The 12,078-nt window shown below is 39.5% G+C and overlaps 1 protein-coding gene and 1 long non-coding RNA gene across 13 annotated transcripts in view; both read left to right on the plus strand.

Annotated features, from left to right (window-relative positions):
• The window catches only part of Magi2 (membrane associated guanylate kinase, WW and PDZ domain containing 2), a 1,223,070-nt gene that overhangs the window by 138,213 nt on the left and 1,072,779 nt on the right, over positions 1 to 12,078 (plus strand). The window lies entirely within an intron of this gene.
• The window catches only part of LOC111756875 (uncharacterized), a 168,817-nt gene that overhangs the window by 137,905 nt on the left and 18,834 nt on the right, over positions 1 to 12,078 (plus strand). For both annotated transcript variants that reach the window (XR_010042297.1, XR_010042298.1), the window contains exon 3: positions 1 to 12,078. This exon is cut by the window's left edge and continues 114,846 nt beyond it; it is cut by the window's right edge and continues 18,834 nt beyond it. This is a non-coding gene — a long non-coding RNA (uncharacterized LOC111756875).

Here is a 12,078-nt window from a genome sequence, read left to right on the forward strand (position 1 = left end):
AATGAAACAAATATGATCCATTTTGGAGCAGGAAAGAACAAGAAAAAAACATGGAAGCAGTTTAAAAATAGTGTCGTTTTAAGATGGTAAAAAGGCATGTAAGTTAGGTGCCCAGCTAGAGCAGTACTGTGGTTCAAAGTAGGAGAATGTAGAGGCCAGTGAATTTCTTTCAAGTAGTACTCTTGGTTGAGTATTCTGTTTTGCAGTTTTACATTACTGTAACACAGTACCTGGATCCACTTATAAATAGAAGAGGTTTACTTAGCTCATGGCTTTAAATGTTATTGTCCAAGATCTGGTGGTACCATAGTTGATGCCCTTATTGAAAGTAGCAGATTGTAGTGATGGGAAGCACATGTCTGAGTGAATTCCTCACATTAGGACCAAGAAGGAAGGAGAGTGGAGGAAGGGGAAGGGTAGGGAAAGAGGAGGGAGGAGGGGATAGAGGAGAAGGGAAGAGAACAAAGCTTTTAACACATGGGCCGTCTCCAGCCTGTAATAATAATAAGCAAGATCCTCCAGTGGCTAAAGAAACAAAAACAAGAAACAGAACACTGAATGCTAGGATAGAAACACTCCTCAGATTGACCCTCACAATTCATGCAAACCATATCAAAAGGCCACTTTATCTGTCTTTAACAGAAATTGACTACTTGTTATAAAATTCATATGGGGTAAGACAAAGGATGAACAACACATGAAACAACCTTGAAAAAGAATAGGAGTCCACATCCCAGGTTCAAAACCTGAAAAACCAGGCAAAACAAAAGCAGAGCACACTTCTCAATGTCCAACCTACTACAAAGATACAATAATCAGAACAAAGTGTTAGAGCCAGTGGGCACGCTTGGATGCATAAGCTATTAGTACACAAGAAAGAAACCCCTACATTCGATATGTTAGTTTTTGACAAGTGTGTCAAGAAAATTCAAAGCCTCGCCTTTTCCACAAATGGGTGTGAAAACGTATATCCACACATGAAAGAATGAAACTGAACACATTTCATTCCATTCGTGGAAACTGATAATACTGAGTTATCAACCTGAAGTATAAGAGTTAAACTGTAAAACTCTCAGAATAAGTTTTATGAGTAAATCTTTATGACTGAACTAGAAAACTGTTCTCTGACTATAACATCAAAAGCACAAATGAGGATAGAAAATATAAGTTGTATGTCATGAAATTTAAAATTATCTTTCTTCAGAGGATACCCTCAAAATGGGCAGTTACAGAGTATATGAAAATATTTGCAAAACATGTATCTAATAAGGGATTTACATCCAAAATATAAAATAATTATTTCAAGTCAACAGGAGAATAATAATAACTCAGTAAAAATGGGTGAAGAATCTAAATCAGCGTTTCTCCAAGCACAGCATACAGATGACCACTGAGCACATAAAAAGGTGAGCAGTGTCATCAGTCATTACAGAGGCACACACGAAAACCATCACGTCACTAGCTCGTGTTCTGTCACTAATCCGTGTTCACTTGAATGGCTACAAAGTGTCAAATAAACTTCAGCAATGATATGGGTAAATTGGTACACTGCTACCTGCTAGTGGGTTACAAAATGAGGTGAGGGCTATTTTTTAAAATTTTAGCATATTTGAAAAATATTAAATCGTGATCCAGTAATACCATGAGTAATTATGTACCAAAGAGAAGACACCAAAAGTAACTGAGAACGTATGCCCACACAGAAAATTGCATGGGGGCATATACGGAGGCATTATTTACCATAGCTAAAAACAGCTGGAAACATAGCTCAGCAGCATCAGCGCCTGCCTGACAAGCTCAAGGTGCTGAGTTCAATTCCCAGTACCAAATAAATAAAAAAGTCAACAATAAAGGTAGAAATAACCCAAAGTGCATCGATGGATGAATAGATAAACAGACTGGTTTATATGTTAAAAGAAATATTTATCCATGAAGGGATGAAATGCAGGCTGTAACATGTATGAATATGGAAACATGCATTACATAAAGTAAACAGGCAAAGAGGCCACGAATTGTATGATTCCATTTGGGCAAAATGTCTTGCAGAGGCAAAGTTACAGAGACAGAAAGTACATTAATATTTGCCAGATGTTTTTCAAGAGCTCAGTAAAGAAAGCACAAGAAAGGACTGATAGGAAAATAAAAAGATTTTCTAACATAATGAAAATATTTTATAGTGAATCTGGACAGCGGTTGATGATGGAAAAGCCATTGAACTATATACTTGAATTGGGTTATCTTTGTAGTATGTAATTATATTTCAAAAAACATTTTTAAAAAAGCTAAGGGATGATAATTCCAGAAGATTCCTCTGTGTTTTGTGGTGTCTTGTGAGGATCTCATATGTGTTTAATATAGGAAAATTAAAGCAATTTATTCATGTATGTATCTTCAGCATGTAGCAGTGTATTTTGATAGAATATGTTACATTAAATGTTTGAGGAATAAACCCATGAATAGATCCTTGAAATAATGCAGGGTGAGTTTAAGTTGACAAGGACTATCATCAATTAAACTAGAAAAATGGGAGGGAAAGCAAACGTGGAAAATGCTGAATGTTTTATATCAATAGGCATGAAAGTGAATGTTTCTCAAAGACAATGGAAAAAAGTAAAGTTTGTAGTAAAGAGAAAATGCATCTTAGTGATCACGTACTCATATTTGCAGTGTGAACATTCAGATTCAAAACAATTTGAAATTGAATGTATGTTTTCAAAATTTTCATTAACCATGTAAAAATGGCAAAAATGACTGAAACTTGATGGAAAAAGAAAGGGGTTTAGTTTTTGATACGATGTTTTTAAGGTTTTTGTGTGGTACCCATGAAGAGAATATTATTTTGCTTACCATTGTAACACATAGTAGCAAAAGTAATAATCCTGAAATTATTAAGCATATTCATCTAATTAATACAATTATTTCTTAAAATGTAGCAGATAGTTAATATAACATTTTAAAACTGCACAGTAGATTTGGGCCTAGAAGCATAGTGTTTGCACTGTCAGCATAAAAAGTTTCGGTGAAACCTTGAGGGAGAATAGATTACTACAGAGCTAGAATCCAGCCAGATATTTAAGGAATAATTAAATGGATAGAAACTATACCCCAAACTGGATTTTATATATTATGTTGTATTTCTTAAATTCTTAATTTCTCAATTCTAAAACAGAAAGTGCCTGATACAAAGGCAGAAATAAAAAGATGAGCTAAAACTCTAGGGGAGAAAAGAAATTCTTGAAATGATAATCAATGAATGGAAATTATTCAGTTTTATTCCTGATAAAAGGAATGTTGTATCACTAAATCAACTTTCAAGTCAGATTCTCATGAGAACTATGCTGTATGATCAACATATATGGTGAGTGCTTCACTACTGTCAAATTTTTATTCCAGTAAAATTCACAGTCATCGCTCCCCCCCTAAGCGGGCCTCCTCGCTGTGAACACACTGATTCCAAACGTACCCTCCACTTTCTAGAAGTTCCCTTTCAGGCCTTAGCTGCACTGTCCTAGATGCTGTGATGTCCTGAATTGATTGGAAATGTCCACTTTTCATGGCCATTTTGACTCTAGGGAAGAGCCACATGTCCACTGTGCTGGATCCCGGGGATAAGGTGAGCGAGGGTACGCACCTGCCTTTCAGTCCGATGCCCTCTGCAGCAGCGTGCACTGTGTATTTTATCACAGCTCAGAAGGACACTCATGAAAGGAGACCTCCAGAACTGCTTCAGAAAGTGGCAAGAATGAGGGTATACGTGTGTCTGAAGTGGGGGATTTTGAGGGGATCAGTGGCAGTGTGTCTTTGACTGTCATACATTATTGTAATTTAAAGGTTCCCTGTACATTTAGATCTTCCGTTGCTAATGATTTTCTTGCCTTAATCCAGGGATGACTGACTTCAACAGATTCATCTGCATTCTTATTCTGCTTCTAACACTAACAATCATCTTGGTACCTGGGTCTAATAAAACTAACAAACTAAGTTATCCATATTCATGGGTAACTGTTACTCCTTATATACTCTTCATCAGTCATAGTCCATCAAAGAGGATTATCTGCATCAGATCTGCTTCTTAATTTATATCACCCTTTCCAAGTTACGGGATGCATTTTAAATCTCACAACCTTGGCCTGAAGGTGTGAGCGAATATTATGTATCTATTCCCTGAGATACTGTCTTCCCATACAGCAGATTTCAGACCTCTGGAAGTGGTGGAGGACCAGGCAGCTCATACACCACATGTGGGGTTTTCCAGGTTCTCAGGAAGAGAGACAGGCTTTGAATACAGTCAGTTTGACTCCAGTGCCTATGTTTTTAGCGAGATGCTAAATTGTTTATGTAGGTGAACAAAGCAAGTGAAAAAACATCTTAAGAGATCAAGTATTCTTTGCATATATAAACATGTATGCCATAATAAACAGAGAAGTAGAACTCTAAAATGTCATTGGTCATTTTCTCTGAGTAGTATAATTAAGTGCTGTTTTACTTGCATTTGGCTTTTTTGCAATTTAAAAAAATGTTCAGCAACACATACACATTTCTATAAGCAGGAAAAAATGTAATGAAGAATTTTACACTGAATTATTTATTATTTGTGTTTAATCTTTAATACATGATAAAGACTAAGAGCGGGGTAAACATATAAATAAATTCTGCTGATCTATTACCTACTTTGCACGGAAAGCATCTAGCCTACCATTGTTTTTTATTGCTCTTATCCTATATGAAAGAACTGAAACTGAAACTTACTTTGCCTAATGTGTGGGGCACCTGGATGCTCACAAATCTCTTTCCAAGCATTTACAATATTATTGTCTTCAGTTTAAGATAACTTATGACATTATTATCATCAGTATAAGATGATTAAGGCTCAGAGAGGTTAGTGTCATGGACCAGATCACACAGCTACTCGAAAGCAAAGTTGATATTCAAATTCTAAGTCTGTCCAGATCCAAACCACCTACTTAATCCGTCAGCATTTCCCAGATCCCTTCTCCGGGTCTGCTTAGCCTCCCTGTATGTGGCTGTTGGGCTCCAGCTGCTCCAAGACGGGGAGGTACATGGACAGCAGTGCCTGCGGCACCCCAGGGAATCTTGAGTGCACCTTAGCCTCGGGTTAGCCATAGCACCCCACTATTGACATGGCCCAGGTGCCCTGCAGAAGGACCTTTCCATCTGTCGGCGCAGAGCCACCTTGCTGTTCTGGACCTGCACTTCCTAAACTTGATGGTGCCTCAGAGCTCCATGAAGCTTTGTTTATAGTCCACCTTCCGCTGCAGCAGCCCTGTGCTGAGATCCAAGGTGAGTGTTTCTGATCAGTTCCAGGTGGCCCTGACCTGCTGGTCTAGGGAGGCCTCTTAGCTGCTGGCTCTCAAGGAGGTTAGAAGAGGCTGCAAGATGCCTGGCTACCAGCCCTGTCTGAGGAACGCCATCCTCAGGAGCAAATTGTCAGTCCTCCCTGAAGATCTAGAAACAGGCATCCGTGACTCACCTGGCTTGTTTGGTTTAAGCGATTGAGCTGAGGAACAGTTGGAGGGGATGGGCCCGCTGGGAGTGGAACCCACTGGAGACCGGCTGAAATCTGAGGTCAGAGCAAAGCCAGGCTCCTTTCACCTTTATGCAGACTCAGTATCCTTCAGTGCAGCAAATATGGACCCAGGAATGTGACCACCACGGCTGTGTGGTCTAAGGTGCAGTCCTAACTTAGCACACAGTAAGATCACACAGTACCACTGGAAAAGGCGAACAGAAAGCTGCGTGGTGTTACACAGATACTGCTCACCCCAGGAAGGGTCAGCTGTGGCTGACTGGAGTCTGCTCCCACCTTGCTTCTTTCTTGGAATAGCAAGGCTCAGGCTTTGGGGAGAGTGCAGGGATTTGGGGATTATCCTAGTGGGGCCACCCTGCTGTTGGCCAGCTGATGAGCAGGAACCCTCAGGCCACCTCCTTGTCCAGGGAGGGTGCTGTCTAACCCAGTCATGGTTAATTGAGGTAATAGATGTAAAATTCCTATGATGCACTAAACACTTTTGATTACTGGTTTTATTTTCTCTAGCATAGGCTATGTCTGATACACTCCCCAAACATTCTCCCTCTGTTTAGTTTCTCCTGAGACCTCAGATACTGCCCTGTCCTTTCCAGAGAGCCTTACCTGATCCTCTGCCCCTGCCCAGCCAGGTCACCCATGGCCAGCACAGTGTCAAGATCATGTTGTGGTCTGTGCTTCAGGGATTCTGAAATCCTAGATGCATTTAGGCTGGAAGATCGTACCTGTTCTCATTTCTGAATTTCCACGGTCTGGCATGTTGTATTTGTTTAGTAAATATTTTTGGATGGATTAATAAGAAACATACTAACCAACTGAATGTCATTGTGTGGCTCTTAATTTTTTGGCATAAAACCTAAGTTAAGCCTTTAAAAGAACACTCAAAAACTCCCCTCTAGCCTAAAGGTTGAGTTCTCATACCATCATTATTGACTTTTTGGTAATATTGTTTCTACCCTTAGCTGCAAAAGAACCTAGTCTATGGGTACATGCTTTTGTGGTCAGAAAAACTCAGTATTATCTTGGAGAAGCCAGGGATCCAGGTTTTAGGAGCCCCTAAATTCCTAAACTCTGGTTGTCTGGAGATAAGAATGGGAGAGAGAAGATACCCAGACAGGGAATATCTGGATTGAATGGAACCTCTGTTTTTAACTTTTTGCAGAATCTCCACACCGATTCCCACAGAGGCTGCACAGTCTACACTCCCGCCAACAGTTGGGGAGGGTTCCTTTTCCCCACAGCCTCATTAACAGTGTGGTTGATTTCTTGATGATAGCCATTCTTTCTGGAGTGAGATTAGAATCTCATATTGTTGTTTTAATTTGCATTTCTCAAATGATCAGGGATGTTCAAGATTTTTTCACATATTTGCTGTCTGCACTTCAACTGAGAAATGTGTATTTCAGATGTGCATTTTGGGGTTTGGTCTTTAGATTTGTTGGGGCTAAATTTTTGAGTCCTTTATGGATATTATTCCTCTGTTTGAAAAGTAGTTGGCAAAAACTTTACCATTCTTTGGGTTGTCTCTTCATTCTGTTGGTGCTTTTCTCTACTGCACAGAAACTTTAATTTGATGATACTATTTGTTGGTGCTTTGTAAAATTTTGCTTGCAGTTGGGTTTTGTTCATAAAGTCTTTGCTTACACCTGCCTATTCTATGTTCCAGTAGACTGTTTCTGTTTTAGTGTTTAGATCTCTGGTGCATTTTGATCTTAATCTAGTATACTGTGAGAGTTAAGGTAGGTTCAATTGTCAGCACGTTTTCCCAGCACTATAAGAGGCTTTCTTCCATTGCAAGTGTTTGGCCCCTTTGTCAAGGAAAAGTGGCTTAAGTGTGCTTGGAGTTGTTTCTGCTTCTTCTGCTCAGCTCCACTTATTTTTAGCCTGTTTTTTCCCCTGTACAGTGCTGAGTGGAATGGGGAGTGAGAGCAGGGAAGGAAGGAAAAATGGGTTTATAAAAAGAGGTAGAACTGAAGGAAAACAGTGGAAGCAGAGCTTTTGTAAATGGGAGGGTGAAAGGGTTGGAAACAGGATGAGGGGAATGGGGATAAAAAGAATCAAGATATGTTATGTTCAGGTACACATTCCCTGCAATGAATGTGGTCACTGAGTAAGGCAAACATGTACTAATAGAGACAGACAGACAGAGAGAGAGAGAGAGAGAGAGAGACAGGCAGAGATAGAGAGACAGAAAGAGACAGAGACAGAGAGAGAGACAGAGACAGAGACAGACAGAGACAGAGACAGACAGTGACAGAGAGACAGACAGACAGAGACAGACAGAGAGAGACAGACAGACAGAGACAGAAAGAAAGAGACAGAGAGCCAGAGATAGAGACACAGAGAGAGAAAGACAGAGACAGAGAGAGAGACAGAGAAGAGAGATTCCCCTGTGGGACATGGTTAGAAATATGTTGCCTAAAGCATTACACAGCACAGTCTGACCAGGTGTTTAGAGACTGATTTAAATCAGAAATAAACATCCTAGCATGAACTGAGCATGTTTTTCTCAGGCACACTGGAATCTTGAAAAATGTCCTTCAACCTGGGATGGTACAATAATAGCAGAATGCTCTCTCGGTATGAGCACTGTGTCCAACAAAAGTTAGATTTGAAAACCTGAGAGAAAAAGCCTTTGTAAACCTTTAGTTGCCATATTTTAGAGCACACAAAATTTTTAATATTACTATAAAAATGAAAGTGCTATAATTTGAACACTGCATATTTAAACTGGGCATTTAGTTTAATTCATTTAACAATAGGCCACCTTGCAAAAATTACAACTGAAAGCAAGTCAGTGTATAAATATTTTAGTCAGAATATAAATTTCTCACATGAGTAGAATTTGTCTTATTAAGAGGCATTTTTTCCTACTTTCTCAGCTCTTCCCTATTCTTTGCCTGGACAACCATTACTCCTTCTATAGATTATGGAATTTGAAATCTGAGACCTAAGGAGAGGAATCTTTTGAACATAAAGTATTGTCCCCATGGGCGCTGGATGGTCTAATTGCTAGACCTGCTGATGGTTGTTCCCTGAAGTAGTTTCAGTCGTGCCCTTGGTGTGTGCCCAGGTCATGGCAGCTCGTTTTCACGCTGTCAGAAACAACGTTTTCTGGTGAGTTTTGCACATTTTAACTGGTGGTGTTGTACTGCTTCATCTTCAGGTCCCTTCATTCTACCAAAATTGAAAAAAAGGTGGATACTGCAGTATGCAGAAGTAGAGTTAAACCTACGGAAGTCAAGAGATTTGGATTGGGTTTAACCTCTTATTCCCTTTGGTTTTCTGTCACATGAACGTTAATGTGAATAAATATTCTGTCATTTAAACTGTCCAGTGTCGTCTAGTAAAACATAACTTCATAAAATTAGGGAAGATAGTGTACTTTCTATAATTCTGATCATATTTTATATGTGTTCTTAGTTTCTATTGCCAGGATCTGTTTACTGAGAAAGTCCCCCTATCAGGATAACAGAGATTCTTGCTGGTATATGATATTTTTCACATTTTCACATTTTCTCCACATTCTGAACCCTAGTGAGCTCTTATATTCTTATTCTAAAATATATATGCTATGTTCACATGAACTCATAAAAATTCAACCCATACAGATGTATATCACAAAATCTAGGAAAATTTAGGACCTAAATATGGCTATTAAGAAAAAGTTTCCTTGTGCTCATGAATTGCATCTTTCCAGAATACAGATTTTTACTTGTAATTTGAAACCAGAGACCATACAGAAAGGGCAAAGGCACTATTGTCTGTGTACAAACAATTTAGACAGTTGACGTGGATTATTCCTGGAGAAATACTCCAACTGCATTCAACACTACTAGATCAATTCATCTTCTTCAGTCAGAACTGAAAATTTAATGTGAAACTGATTGAAGTGAAGTAATATAAAGCATTTTTAATAGGTAGTTTAGTCCTCTGATTACATCCGTGGGATGTTTTCTGCTGATACGGGAAGAGGGGGGAGAGAAGCACTGAGATCTTGAAAAGTCTTGAGTGCAAAGATGAGAACAGGAAGAGATCAGAGCACAGGGCTACTGTTCTGTGTGATCTAGTGGGATGCTCAGGGTCATGCCAGAGCATGAACTGTCCCATATGTGATGCTGTGTGTTATGGTAGAGATCTAAAATGTCCACCCACAGTCCCACATGTTCAGAGGTAGAAGTTTTGGAAGGTGATTGTGTCATAGGATTCTAACTTTATCAGCAGAGTAATCCACTAATAAGATAATTTGGTGGCTTTACATTGCTGCAAGGTGATAGAAACAGGTGGCTGAACCTTGTAACAGATCACAGGCTATGATCTTAGGGACTCTAAAGTGGCTTGACCCCTTTCTGGCTCTTTCTTGCTCTTTGCTTCCTAGTTGCCATGAGGTCGGCAGCTTTCCTCCACAACACCCTCCCAACATTGTGTTTCTGCTTTGGGGCCAGCTGACCATTGACTGAATCATCTGAAACTGTGAGCCAATACAAACTTTCCTTTTAAATTGTTACCATCAGGTGTTTCATCACAAGTATGAAAAACTGACTGATATACTACATAAAAGGGCGGAGGCTATGCCTTTTTGCAAGCACATAACTGTTTGCCTGTGTTAGTTAAGGGTCTCAAAGTTGATAGTTGGACTCATCAACGGTCCATCTACTACTGTGGAAACTGACAGACTAACCTGACTTACGTCAACCTCAGGGCTAACTCTTATCCTCCTATAAAAATCTCAGAGAGAAATTATCACCATTAACATGGTTTGGCCAGAAAAACCAACTACAAGTGACCTAAACAGTGGGGAGAGATTTATTAATACACAATTCAGGTCTTGAAGTAGGGGAGGGCCATTAAAAAACTAGATTTATTCTTTGTGTACATTTGTCCTTTATGTACAGTTTCACTATTCATAGTTTTAATAATCTAAAGTCAACCAAAGTCTGAAAATATCAAATGGAAGATTCTAGAAATAAGCAGTGTAAGTGTTTTAAATGGTGTGTCTCTTCTAGTAGCATGGTGGAATCTTACATGGCTCTGTTCTGTGAAGGATGCCTTTGTTCAGAGTATCCACTCTGGGTGCCAGCTGTTCAGTGGTCACTTAATTCCAGCCTCAATTCTCAGATTAAGAGCGTTAGGATCTCAGTGAACTCCTGGTTTTCTTGACATTGGCCCAAACTCACATAAAGAGGGTGTGCAAAGGAGGCACCAGGGAACACAACATGAAAGGACAGATTTGTCTTGCAGTATGTGGCTGTACTTCAGGATAGAGAGAAGACAAAGCATGGTGTAAATGTAAAGGTCCAGTCCTGTCCAGTTCCTGAGATCGCCTAAAGGGCTTGGAATATCCCACCGCCAGTGGGTGGGGGAAGGAGAGAATAATGTATCTATTTAAGAGCAGAGAGACTTTTCCAGAGTCTCCTGGAGACTTCTTTTCATGTATCGTTGGCCATAATTACATCACAAGTTCTACCCAAACCTATCACCAGAAAAGAGAAGTAAACCACTGATTGGAACTGGCCAATAATAATTGATGCTGGGACCTATTTTCCTGATGGATGAGGCCCCTAGGGGATGGGCTGAATTACAATGAAAATAGTATAATTGAAGTGGATAGTAAATTCCAGGTTGTATGTAAAGTCCATACCAATTTAAATATCTGAATAACAGTCATCTCTTAGACAAGTCAGGGATGCTTTCTTTTCATTATTATTTGTGAAATTGAAATTTAAGGATGACATTTACACCTGCAAATGACTTTTAAAGTCTGTGGATTAGAAAGAATTTAAAGCCAAAGTCTATCCTATTGGATTATTAAAATTTCTGAACCCTGAGGGATATATAATCCTGCAGATCTCTTGGCTTCATGATTCAAAAGCAGAAGCACATGTGATTATATTTAAGAGACTGCATTTCATGAGGATTACAAAAATTGGTAGCATATTTAAGCTTCATGTTACAGAAAATAGAACACACGCAGCCATTTGATCCCACCTGGCATCCGCACAAGCATATGCCTCCCACAGCGTGGGGACCCGTGGCTCTTGCTGTCCTTTCTGGCTTCAGATCTTCAATCTGCCCATTGTACTGTGTCACAAAATAGGCTGAGAAGTTTGGGGTTAAGTCTTTATTCTACCTTCTAGCCTTCTGAAATTTACTTAGAATGTTTTTGTGAACTCAGTTGCCTCGATTTACTTAAAGCACCTCTGGTTTTGAAAGGAACTTGGAATGAATACTGTATCAGACAAAAGATGATAGTTTCATCACTGGCAAGTTTTGAGCCACCCTGCCCAGTGACTGAGCCACACCTGACAAGTGCTTGTGACAGGCAGGTTAGGGTGTCCTCTTCTTATCTCTCCTCTTGCATTGTCTTTATTTATTCTTTTCTTCGTCTTTTTCTATGTATGGAATAAGAAGTGTAACAGATGCATTAAATTGAAAGTCACTCTCGAAATCATCTGCAGAGCATCTCCCTCCTTAGGAAGTGACAAGAAAGTTAACTTGCTATTCCTATGTAGGGAAAATGAAGTTTGACAGTG

Source organism: Cavia porcellus, unplaced genomic scaffold (genome assembly GCF_034190915.1).
Source record: "Cavia porcellus strain 051 isolate PalLab524CR breed Dunkin Hartley unplaced genomic scaffold, mCavPor4.1 scaffold_2, whole genome shotgun sequence".
Classification (NCBI taxonomy): domain Eukaryota; kingdom Metazoa; phylum Chordata; class Mammalia; order Rodentia; family Caviidae; genus Cavia; species Cavia porcellus.